The 14,470-nt window shown below is 30.6% G+C and overlaps 1 protein-coding gene and 1 non-coding gene across 2 annotated transcripts in view; one reads left to right on the forward strand and one right to left on the reverse strand.

Annotated features, from left to right (window-relative positions):
• The window catches only part of LOC100570053 (atrial natriuretic peptide-converting enzyme-like), a 133,302-nt gene that overhangs the window by 26,951 nt on the left and 91,881 nt on the right, over positions 1-14,470 (reverse strand). The gene's annotated exons all lie outside the window — the stretch shown is intronic.
• Positions 3,535-3,606, forward strand: TRNAH-GUG. Its single transcript has one exon. It is a non-coding gene; the product is annotated as a tRNA-His (tRNA).

The following is a 14,470-nucleotide window of genomic DNA, read 5'->3' on the forward strand; positions in this document are numbered from 1 at the left end:
TCAAATTCTTGGTAAATGTCTGCTTACTTATCAGGGCAGTTTATGACTTAAAAATATTATATCTAAAAAATAATTATTTTTTTTTAACTGATTTAAGTTAATTTTATGTTCTATCCTAACTTTAAACTTATCTAGTTAATTTTTTTTTTTACTTTTACCTTTTAACTGAAAGCAATTTAATTGAATGATCTGAACTCGCCACAGTTAAATATTTCCATTAACTTACCAGCCATTGAATTTTTTGATAATAATATTAAAGAATAGAATGAAATAACAATGGCTTTTATATATACCTATAATAGGCAACTGACTATGACGTATTTCTTCATGTTCCATTCAAAAATATAATACATTTTTAAAATTCCTAATATATACGTTGGGTTAGGATTATTTTGAACGGTTGTGTACTATATGATACAATTATATGTATCACCGCAATTATTATAGTATACTGCAATTTTGATACAACTCGCGTATAGCTTAATAATAATATATAATATAACATAACATATTTAATCCCTTATTATACATATTATATACATTCCATTCCATTCCATATCATCCCATCAGCGCTCTAATAACAACGTATTCACCGTAATTTATTTTTGTTATTTAGACCACTTCTTGCAACATGATAATATTATATTTATGTATATGCGTAGGAACAACCACGCATCTATCGAACAGTTGTATATGCTTAGTGCTTACAAGCTAAATAATAATACACTAAGGATATAATGTTCATATGCGTTTAACGAGATGTACTTATGTATTGCAAACAATAATAATATTCAAATAGCGTTCGTGTTAAATATATTTAGTATAATATATTATTGTGTTTAAACATTGTTTTCACACTCTACTTAATCGCTACTACTCAACAGAACAATACACACACTTCAGAGGTGTGAGTAAATCACCTGCCTAAAACACCGCGCGTATTGATTTCATATTATTGAAAATTATTTTATTTTATATAATAATATAGACGATTATATCAATAAATAGTAAATTATTTTGTAAGGCAAACGGCCACCGATGAAAAGGAGAAGGTTGTGTACATATTATACATAATTTCAAATATACCTACTTGTATAATATTATCCACAATTTTAGCACCCCCGCCATTTTTATGTTAATAATTGCCCTTATAATGTACGGCTGTTATATTCCGGAGAAAATATTTAAAAAATAGTTTCATATTATGTTGTTGTAATATTCCCGTAATACTTACGTTTAATAAAACAATGTTATGATACAGTTATTTAGTTGTATACCTATATATTATAACTCCATAAAATATTTACTCATTTTTGAATTATCACTTGAATAACAATGGACATAGATGATATTGTGCGTCACAGTGTTCGCAAATAACACCGTGTACAATATGCTCTGAATTCGAAAGAAATACCTAGGTGTATTTACAAAATATAAATTATTTAATTAAAACATGACGTGCATTTTTTAATAATACTTTAGTCGCTCGATTTACACGCGAAAATAATATTAACTTGAATAATTTGTCGGTTGCAGTGGGAAAGGCATAACTATGTACCTATGTAGGTGCTCCAGGAATTTATCACTTGGAATTGGTGACGTTCTTTCAACTAGGAATCTACGAGTTTTTTTCATTAAATCAATGGACAAAGATCACATAATACATAATATATTATTACTATATGCATTATACATTATACAATGTAAACTATTTAGGAATGTGATAATATGACACTACGTCCACGTGAACAGGTGAACTGCGAGTCCTGTAGATATCAATTTAAATACATGGAAGTGTTATATTATTTTACATACTATCGAATTTAACATAATTTATAAAAAATATTTTAACCGAAGGTATAATTTTTTTCTCAGTTGGTAGGTATAATTTATGTTAAAATAGTCTGATAATAATTGAACATTGAATGTTAACATAATATGAATTGTAAGTATTGATATTGTTACCGGATTACCGGAATCACTCACTCATCTAAACGTAAGGGTACGGTCAGACTATATCCGAAATCGTCCAAATTCTCGGATCAAACGTAGTACAATATTATATTAATAACATACATTCTGAGATAGCTGAGCGAAAAAATGAAAAATATTCTAAATCCCTAATAAAGCACTGCTGTATTATTCACATTTCGTCACCCAAGTCACTAAAGTCACACAAGACACTTAAAATATCTTAGAGTTACCTAACCTAGATAAAAAAAATTGACTTGAAACCCTCACATTTCTTCAATTTAAGTTATCGGCAATTTAAAAACATGCTCTATCCCCATGCCCATAGTAAATCAGCAAACCACTCTAAAACAAATTTGTCTTCCCTTATTAATTTATTATTACTATGCGGCGCCCGTTTGGGGTAATAATTGTGCAAAAACATAATAATATTATTATTATATAAATAAAATTCAAGTAGGTATTCCAACTTTTCCAATCAAAAATACTAAAGTAATATTTTGAAATGCTCCCTGCTATAGGTCGGGGATGGGCAACTCAAAGTAACTAGCGGGCCACTTTTAAGTAGGTACTTTAAAATCTAGCGGGCCGTAATGCATAGAAGAAAGCAAAAAAAAAAAACAAATTTACTAACATTTATTTTTTACGCTTTTTAGCGGATATTTTTAAAATAATTACTACAAAACATGAAAATAAGGTACCTAATTTGAAAATGTAGCGCGGGCCAGATAAAAAAGGTACGCGGGCCGCCAGTTGCCCATCCCTGCGATAGGTAGCTGTTATGTACGGGACGAAGAAAATAAGCAATTTACGCACATATTTATAGCGCGAAATAGGTACTATGAAGGTACCGTACCTACTACCTAGTAGGCGGTTGGCAAAGAAATAAGCCTACGTCCTTTTATCAACTAACGTGGACGCCTCAGTTATTATGATGTTCCCATAGAATAAGAACAATAGTCAATAATGGATACTAATATAATATAATATTATTATAATAGGTATGTAGATACAAATTATATACTACTATGTACATTAAAATAGGTAGGTATTATATTATAATAGAGTAAAAAAAGACATTGTTAATCTGCAGTGGGTAATAATTATTTCTATTATATGACTGTTTTTTTTATTAAAACCTGCCTAGGTACAGCTATTAAATCTTATAATTAGGTATTTCCTTATTTATTAATATTTATTACCTTACCTACCTATAAATATAAACCTGATATATTATAATTAATATGATATTGTTATTCCTATCTTTATTATCATAATGTTAATTAATTGTTTTTATAATTATTAGCTATTGAAAATGCTCACTGATTTTGGATGACTAGAAACTCAGTAAGACTTAAAAATTAAAATAAATTAGGTTTTGGTTATTATTGTATTCAGTATTATATCATTGATTATACATAGTATGTATAATCAATGATTATTTCTATTTTAATAATTTAGTATTATATAATTACAATAATTTACTATGTTGAAACAAGATCGGTGTTAATAAAATGTAGTATACAATTTATAACTGTCTTTTCTACTAAAAATTATCGTCCGGCCGTGATCGTCTAGTGGTTAGGACCTTGCGTTGTGGCCGCAATAACCCAGGTTCGAATCCTGGTCACGGCACAAAAATTTTTTGTTTTTTTTCTATTTCTTTTTTGAATAAATAAACATTAAAAATGCTTAGGTTTTCACTATATTTTTTAAAAATTAGAAAAACGGAATTTTTACACCAAACAAGTTTTTGACAAAAATCAATTCCCTTGTTTTCATCCGAAAAAAGATAATTGTAGATAATTGTAGATAGGTACTTCTTACTAAAACCCAATAATATAAAATATAATTATTATGTAAATTTTTTTTTTATCGAAATTTAATTTTAACGAAATTGATTATTTAAGCGAAGAATAAAGATTTTAATTATTTTGTCGCAATTCAGAAATATTAGTCTGGACTTATAATGTTTACGCATATTATTATTTATATTAATTATTATTATTTACCGTATCTCATATTATTTTATTATATTGAATTAAAATTTAACATAACCATTACTGTGACCTATAGTCGACTCCTAGGTACTATATACGGTAAAGCTGTTATCTACTTCCAAATTATTTTTATTTTCAATCGTTAATCATACAAAACTATGATATTTATTTTTTTTATTATTCTGGTGGAATCTATAGAGTGGCATTTATAAAATACTATTTTCGGACCATATTATACACGATGTTGCCATTCGATTACCGAGAAAATAAAATAGTATTGGTAAGTATTAGGTACATAAATCACTGTTCGGGGCAATAAATAATATAACATATTTTTGATATTGAAATTACACACACAGTTATTTTTACTAACGAAAAAAATACACGATGTTAGCGTTATATTGAAAACAAGAGCACGTCTCCGTAAAGGATCCACGGTCGTTTCCAGATACATATTTAGGAATATTTAATGGGGCGTGTCAGAGGCTAAAACTATTTCAGTATTATAAAATCATAAAACATCTTACAGAATGAATATAAAATAAACAAATTTAAATATTTATTACAACACTTAGAAAACCATTATATCGTGAATTATATAATTTTCAAAAAAATGTACTCACCTTCACAGATATTCTGTTTTTGACAATAATATTCAAATATTTTTAATGTGTTGTAACATTTTTGGTGAGGAAGTTGTCAAAGTGGTGGAGGGACAGTTGTAGTTTGAACGAGGTTGAAAACCTCATCCCCACTGCAAATAGGTACGCCACTGGCCACATAATAATATAATATGCCATAACGTGTCCGCAAAAACAGGGTACCTACGCTGTATAATTAAATTATCCGTATATATCACTCGGTACCCTATACATATTTTTGAATTCTGTTTGCGGTGCACGAAACTAGACCATTGGATCATCAATCTCCCGCAGACAGAATATTCTAAAATATAGGGCACTGAGTAATATGTAGGCAATTGGGTGAGTGTACCCAGTTTTCGCCGACACATAATATACGGCAAAGGTATTTTATTAAAAGCCGCCGCCGCGGTGGTCGATTATGTGACTTCTAAAAGGCCTTGATCGATTCCGGCGGGTCATTATTACAGATTATAATATTATTATTATCGATACAGCGATGTTCGTGTAAATTAATGTTTTACCTATAATATTATTATTATATCGTAACATCGAGTGTGTTCGTATATATATCGAGACGATAACGGAGCCGCGTGGTTGCAGCTTCCGTGCCGCGCAGACGAAATCACCCCGAAAAGGAAGTGTTGATATAATAAATCAATTTTCCCGTTAATTTTGTACACCTATATACATACGCACGCGAGTATAGGTTTTAAGCGGATATTACGCTGCGTTCGTACGATATGTATTATAATATTATAATAATATATGGCCGATGGCGCCGCGGTGGACTTAAAAATGGTCTGCACATTCCAGAGTTGTGACTATTGTGAGTATACACATAATATAATATTACCAGCTGCGAATCATCTTTCTTATAATAGCGGCCATCGTCCGAATCGATTATTGCGTGTACGATCAACATTTTTCCAAACAAATCCTCCCCACCCTCCATATACAAAATTGGTGCTTCAACCCCTCATCTCAAAATCACTCGTAAAGTGTACTGTGACCCTATAATGTGCAGTAGACACACACCCTTAACAATAGTAAATTGTTGTAGCCGTAAATTTGCCGTTTGGTCGAAACGCCAACATGCATCACATAATATTATATTCTAATAATCGTACACATCGCAAACACCGTCGAGGGGTGGCTGCAGAATTAGGAAAGATCACCGTAAAAAATTCAGCGGCAGTCGCCTCTTGAACGTCACTCTGTGTCCACCACCAGCCACAAGGGTGAGTATATGAATAGCGCATTATCCTATCTGTACCTACATAGAATAGTGTCCTTTATGGGGGGTTTTTTTTTTACCCACCGTATACTGTTTTTACTTTTTCGCTTTTCATTTTTCACGCCGAACCCGTCCCTAAAACCGTTTCCGGCGTATATTAAACGTATATTTAAGCGAAAAGGAATTATGGAGATGATGGTTATTTTTATCTACACGTTTTAGATATAACCTAACCTTTACCGCGCGTATTTCGTATATTATACGCAAAACGCTGTAATATATTTCGTATTTATGTTACGATATTCTGGGTAATCCAGTTTTTGGGTAAAGTCGATATTAGGTACCCGGGTATAAGATCAATTTTATACCGTGCTATTGCACACGTAAGCAAAATATGCTACGACTGTAAATATCTTAACCGGCGATGTCCGGATAAAATATTATAATCATCATAATATTATTTTAAACTATTGACCAATATTTTAAGTAATGAACGATAATGAAAATATTTAATATTTACTAATGAAGAATATACTATTATAATTTATGTCAACATATTATGTAAATGCGCGCTGTGTATGGCATATGTTTAAAAACAAAATATACAAAAATTAAAAGGCATCACATAATTTTACTAATAAAGTATCTACCTAGGTACTAGAAATATTTCTAAATGACTAGGTAAATAAAAACATATATTTTATGAGGGTACCTCGACAAAATATCACCGGTAAAATATAGCGTGACCAAAATATCGCAACTAAAATATCGCGAAACCATTATATCGTAAAGAAATAATACTGCCGTACATTATTATCGCGTCTGTATATTGCATTTGACTTAATCTTATCTAATCGTATTCACCTTCTAGCTAGCAATTCATTCAAGTATACGGGTTTTTCATTTTATAATTTCTATTTAGTAATACTTTGTACTGTCACTGTGACCCTGTCACTGACGCTTTTACAGTTTCACACTTTTATACAGTTTCACAGAGTTTTTTTTTTATTTATTTTAATTTTAAATGGAGTTAATTTTTTTAAAAACTGCAAAAGGTCAAAATTTATTAGTTCATAATGGATATACTTTTACAAAAGAAAAAGATGGTGCTGATTCCAAGGTAAGATAAATAATATTACTGTTTATAACATTCTATGCTCGTATCTATAATAATAATAGTGGGCGCGCGGAATAACACGGCCGCCGTAATTAGTCGTCCGTCGTTTTCGAGCCGTGGTGGTCCGTGTTAGAATAATCTGTGTTGCCCGTTAATTATTAATAAAGACCGGATTTATATGCATTATTTATTATTTTCAGATTATTTGGAAGTGCAGTCAATATGCCAGTAAAAAATGCCGTGGAAGGTGTCATACACAATCAAATAACGTTGTTTTGGGACTCTGACAATCACACTCATTTACCAGAGGCATCCAGATTGGCTGCAATCCAATTTATCTCAGAAATAAAAGAAAATGCAACAACTTCTACTAGTACTTCAGCGTCGGTTTTAGCTTCAGCTTCAAAAGATTACCTCTTGAAATAATTTCTTATATTCCAAAAATTGACTCCCTAAAAAGAACAATTCAGCGAGTACGGAAGAAGGAATTTCCAACTTTACGCCCTAATTGTGTGGAAGAACTAACAATTCCTGATATATATCAAATAACAGATAAAAAAGAAAAATGTTTATATTTTGACTCTGGAAGTGAAAACATACGTGTTTTAGTATTTTGTACTGAGGATAATTTGAAAATATTAAAAAAATGTTCACAATTGTATGCGGATTGAACATTTAAATCTGCTCCGCCACTTTTTAATCAGTTTTTTGTAATTAACGGAAAATTAAATGACGGATCCATATTCCCATTGATATACAGTATAATGACTCACAGAACAGAACAAGCTTACGATATTTTGTTTAATTTTCTAGCTGATGAACTTGGAGAGTTCGAACCAGAGTCTATCATGACAGATTTCGAAATGGCTTCTAGAAAATCATATAGTAAGTGTTTTCCAACTACTAAACAACGCGGTTGCTACTTTCATCTAATGAAAGCTATTTGGAAAAAAATGCAAACAATTCCAGAAATGCAAAAGTTGTACAAGGAAAATATAATTTTCTCTTCGAAAATTCGTTATTTTGCTTCTCTGGATTTTATACCACCATCAGATGTTTGTGATGCTTATGAAAAAATATTAAAATTAGATTTTTTTGTTAAAAATAATCAAATTATTTTTCCTTTCCTAACATACTTTCAGGAGACTTGGATTGGTACTAAAAAACGAGGGCGAAGATATCCTCCGTTATTTCCTATACCTCTATGGAATGTTTATGAGGCAATACAAAGTGACTGGTATAAAACAAACAACATTTGTGAAGGATTTAACAACGGATTTGCTCATTTACTTTCTGCTCAACATCCTTAAATCTATAAATTTATAAATGGTTTGAGACGTCAACAAAATCTAACGGAAATTAAAATAAGTCAAAGTATAGTAGGAAAATACGCCAAATAAAAAGAACAAGACAGTCAGTTGGGTTGAACGAGTAAAGAACATAGGTAGTAGCAGATTATCATAATCGAGAGTTTGAAGATTATCTTCAAGGTATTTCATTGAATATATACTTCCATTAATTAATATACATATTTAATTTTTTTTTAATACTTATATCAATTTTATTAAATTATACATATTTTTATAATTTTTATCAATTCTACTATATGTTAATATAACAATATTATATGCTTGAAATGTATTATTTATCTATAATGAAATTACTGATATACCAAGTTTTCATATACCAATTGCGCTCTAGACATTTTAGGGTCGATATACCAATTGCGCTCTAAAAATTGTAGGCTCGATAGACCAATTGCGCTTAATACATTTTAGGGTCAATAGACAAATTGCACTCAAAACATTTTACAATATCTAAGGAAAAGTTATAAGTTAGTTATATTTTTTTATGCGAGTATTTATACATAATATAATATAAATATGTATTATAACCAGTCACTCTAAACAGTAATCAATTGATCAATAATTAATATGTTTTAAATTTTCAAGCATTTAGTGTGTTTATGTTGATGATTTCTAAATCTGAAGATAGCCGCCAGGTGGCAAATTTGAACACAAGCGCAATTGGTATATTGACCCTAAAATACAAATTTTGTTTTGGCGCAATTGGTCCATGCCCAGGTCCAACCCGTGGAGGTGCAAAACGATGATTTACGGAGGAAATTGTTGTTTATAAATGGTTGCCATTGGTTATAGGAGAAATAATTTGTATTTATTATTTTATTGGTTACCATTGGTTAATCGGGCAGATCAGGTGCAAGGATGCACGAAATTTGTGCACATTTTTTAGGTACATTGTCTGCGATCTGACGTATCTAGTCGGATTGTCTATCAGGGAAGCTGAAATACACCCAAAAAGAATTGAACAATCACATTTTTTTTTAGAATTTATAATTATTTTACGGTGAACGAAGTGCACAGATCAGCTAGTTTCTTATACACAGCAATACATGAAGTAAAAAAAAACTATCTATTTAGAATATTTTTAAAAATATATTTTATTCATAATATAATTATTCATATTATATAGTGTGTATAAGTGTATTATTAATACAGAATGTTCAGGTGGGTATCGTTGTAGACTATATTAAAATAAACATCAATTTCGCCGTTATCGCACGGTCTATATCTTGAATCATATTTGGCTAAAGTAAGGAAAATAAATATAACCAAACAGTTTCTTCTCTGAACGTCAGACGTAACCCTGCAGCAAGCTAAGCTTGGGTAAACTCAAGCTTACCCATGAGTATAATATAATAATATTATATCGAAATTATGCGCCAACCCGATTTAGCCCTTTAATTGCGTAGTACGCACACCGGATTGAAAGCGACTTAAATCGATAAAAAAAAAGAAAATTTTGTGAATGAAGTATAATATTATAATATTTACCAGTATACAATATATTATAGCTATGACCTATAGTAGTAGTATAGTGTAATGTCATCGATGATGATATTAATGTAGTGCCGGGTAAAGTAAGATTGTTTAGTTGTTAAAAAAATTGTGTAACGCCGTTTTTGTTGGGCATTAATCGTTTCGGACGTTTTTGATACATTGTCATAATATATAGTAAAAATTAATATAATCTATTGAAAGTTTGTATTATAATGATTTCAAAATTAAGAAACTGCACTCTCACCGCTTAAATCTGAAAAATACCTATGTGGACTATATTATGAATAAAGAACAGTATATATTAAGTATATCTAATAGGTGCATACAGGTATAAGTACAGAATTTTGGACGTTGACATGTCGGACACTAATGTAATATATATTATGTTATTAATAAAATTATTATATAATATAATATATCGCCACGCTTTTCGCTCATCACTGCAAAAACAGTTGGTGTTCTATACTAATATTATTTGTTTTACATCAAGTTTAAGTTGTATAAGTTGGTTAAATGAGAAAATGGAAAATACTAATGTATTTTAAAAATCCAAATGTTTATCATTGATTTCAAATATAACACATCCATTACGACGAAATGTTTGACAACTATATAGATACTAAACAGCAAAGTAGTACCCACTTGCCCTCCTATTTTTTTTTTTAATGTTCTTTAATTTTTTTTTTTAATTTTGATTATTTTTAGGGTTAAATGAATGCTAAATATATAATATTGTTGAAGATATTTTGGGTTTACTTTACGTATTTTTTTTTTAATCAAGTAATTTATATATATATAACATTATTTATACTTAAACATTTAACAAAAGCTAATTGACATAATCAGGTACCTTTGTTATATTCTTATTCTTATAACAAAAATCGAATTTCTTAACAACGGTATTTAAGAACTGCCACGTTTTTTATGTCAATGAGACACTGAGTATCAACAACGGGTAATTTATCTATTCACGCTAACCAACGATACATAATATAGGTTAGCAAGCTCCCAAATACTTATTGTAATAATTAATTTACAGATTGTATTTAAAAAGAAAAAAGCATACTTTAATTTTTCTCCGTGTTTCTTTTAATTTTAATTCAAATAGTATATTTTAATTTTTTTAATAATAACACAATATTTATTGTTATATGTAGGTATATAGAGAGGAATTTAAAACTGTAGAAATATTCTAATAATTAGTATCTTACAAAATTAATCTTAACTCATCGAATTTTAATGATTGTTGATTTATCATTGCATTCGAAATTCAAATTAAAAACAATAATACAGTCTACACTACTATAACAATAATATTACTATCATGCTCCGAGTGTAGTAAAGTGAAATAAACCTATATTGCAGTTTTGTTTGTAAATCACATTTTATTACGCGGCCAATTTACAATCAAATGTGAATCTATAAGTAGTATAGTACTTCATGTGCACACGAAAGTTTCAGATCAATATAACCCAAATAAAAATCGTTTTCAATCTTGAAATGTTAACGCATTTTTACGTACATTCCCCAGAAGTTTTTTATATTGTTTTTGCCCTATTACTAGCGATTTCCTAAACAACTGAATGTAGAATTTGAAAATATGAACTCTTAAGACGATGATTTATTGTTAAAGTTTAAAAAAACTTTCACTGTATATGCTTCTAACAGTGTTCTCTGAAACAAATAAAGTTTAGATCATCTTAAAACCAATTGCTAACAGCGGTATCTTTGATCGGAAGCTTAAATGTCGATGATTGTCACAGCGAGTTCTGGATGATTACTATAAAATGGGTAAGAATTCAATTTATTCATTGACATAATATTGTGTACTGGCATGATAAAAATACAAAATAATATATCAGTTGTTTCGTTAAACATTTTATATTATTATGAAATTTTTTATACAACCCGCGTATATTATCACAAACTACAAAGCATATTTTTTAAGCACTAGAAACACTAAAAATCGTTAGCAATAAGAATTAAAATGTTGATACATTTATTTCGGTCAAGTATTATGGTATTATAATATTATATACACTTAATTGTTAATATAAGATATATATATATATATATATATATACAATTATTTACGGTGTTTAAGTGAATTCCGCGTGTTGAACATATAAAATATTATGTAATCGCGTATACCTACCTAAATAGGATTTATATTATTTTGTATTCCAAAACATGCGAGAGCCGATCGAGGTAGGTACACTCTATAATACCATATACGGAGTGTCGTTATATAGTATTATAATTACTATTATATGATTGTTTTTGGAACGCTAGAATCGCACAATTAGTTTGGTTGCAATAACTACCGAGTAGGTACTTATACACTTAAAATTCAATGATTAGTACGCACTTATTTATAACAATAAATTGTATTCTATACACGTATCGCCTATGACGTTATGCCTATAATAATATGATTAGGTACACCCACGGGCTACTCTATTTAAATAATGACCGAAGTGATACGCGATCCACACAACCACTGAAATCGTATATTATATTTTATAAATATTAATTGCGTATTGTAATAATTATTTTAAATAATGATATTGCGATGCAATGCATTTTATAGGCATGTACACGTGAAACGGAGAGACTTTGATGATATTTCCGGACAGTCTTCGTTTTCAATAATAATACACGTGAGTGTTAACACGATAAATCATATAATGCGTAAATCACAATATCAGATTCTCTGTCGCGTGTCTCATCTGTCATCAATCAACCGAATAATATTCGTTTCTCACGTTTATTTATTTTTTTTTATTCCCCCTCGGAACTTTCTACCTATTATACTATAGTATTATGGTACTATACACAATGTATCGCCCAATAGGACTCAGCCGCGGCGCGAAGAGAACTTACGAATGGAGGAGAAAGGGTTTAATTAAAATGTTTATTACTCATCAGTCATCGATATTATTATATATACGGGATTCAACGGGATTCGTCAAAACCCCGCCCGACTATATTATGTATCGTATAATATCGTAGAATAATGTATTAATAATAATGACAACATATACGTGTGAAATCGCTGCATAATATTATCGTACAATGCGTATAATTTTGTAAGAAATATTAATATTGAAGTATTGAACAAACCATGGGACAGACCGGGCACATCTCTTTAGACTAGAATGATTTGAATGACGGCGTAGGTAATAATAATATAATATTATAATCGATACTTCTGTTTCATGATAAGTAGTAATAAAATAATGTTCGTTACGGTTTATAATATTTTTTTGACGCGAAGTTCGTCACAATTATATATTGTAAAAATATAACACCAGCAATACATCTGCCCACTATGCGACTATTGCGCGTAGCCGTAATTCGTAAACATTGTTACGGTAACGCAAAAACAATAATGGTATTATACCTAGGTATAATAATACAAATATAAGAAGGTGGCTACAACGAGGCTCACGAGCTGTTTGTGGCTCTTAAATCACTTTCGCGTGGCTCTTGAACTAAGCTTAGACTAAAATTAATAGTTATAATTCCGTTAGAATCGTAAGATAGTGTTTTTATCGCCGTCGGTTTCGTTATCATTACAGTCGTTGTTATAGATCGGAACGGCGGTGATGGCGGTAATTTTTAGTATGTGTAGCCCAAATTGTGGGCCCATGTCCCAGAAGAAAAATACCCACTAACAAAATAGTGCGCTAAGAGACTTATTTCAATCTTTGGAAATACTTATGTATGTGAATCATTGTACACAACGCTTAAATAGTTAAACTAATCAAATCTAAATATAGTAGTCAATATTATGTGTGGTGTAAAAAAATAATTGATATCAAATTAAAAATGTGTCTTATTTTTATAAACATCGCTTCAGAATGTGGCTCGCCTCGGATTAGCTTTATTCATTTGCGGCTCCCAAAATATTAAGGTTAGTGGCCACCCCTGCTGAATATATTATACGATGAATAGTCTTAGCAGTTATCGTATTGTCGCGATGGATGATGCGATTCACGACGAAAATCTCGACGCACTGTTACAGAATTATTATAATTGTTTAATATTATTACGCTATATACCTACATAATAATATGGTCGATCGCACACAAGTCGGTGCGCGGTATAAAACGTCGGCTGACCGTGGCTAACCACCGACGACCATCGTCCATCGTGTTTGGTAGGTGCCCGTACACATCGGGACATTTGCCGGAACATTTGGCACGGGACAAATCGTACGTCGAGCTGAACGCACAACTACTCTGCCACTGTCCGTGACACGCGCCGGTCGTATAACCACGGTTACGACCATATTATATATATCTACGTATTTATGTGCGTACAAAACGACTTAGTTCAAACGACTATAATGTATATAGTTATATATCGGTGTACATGGTATAATATAGTCTATACATAAACTTAGGACTTGCGTAGGGGAGTGGTGTAATTTCATCGTCTCGGTCACCGGTGTTTGCGATTTGTGCGCGAAAAACTTTCGTCGGATTAATATATATTGATTCGTTTTTTTCCCTCGCCAAAACAGAATCTCACCGCTATTTCCTTATGTAGGTGCAGCGAGAAAACTTTACATTTATAATAAGTTTTCTTTCCGCTCGCATTGTCTTACGACTTACGAGTATCAGCGGCGTATATACCTG

Source organism: Acyrthosiphon pisum, chromosome A1 (genome assembly GCF_005508785.2).
Source record: "Acyrthosiphon pisum isolate AL4f chromosome A1, pea_aphid_22Mar2018_4r6ur, whole genome shotgun sequence".
Lineage (NCBI taxonomy): Eukaryota > Metazoa > Arthropoda > Insecta > Hemiptera > Aphididae > Acyrthosiphon > Acyrthosiphon pisum.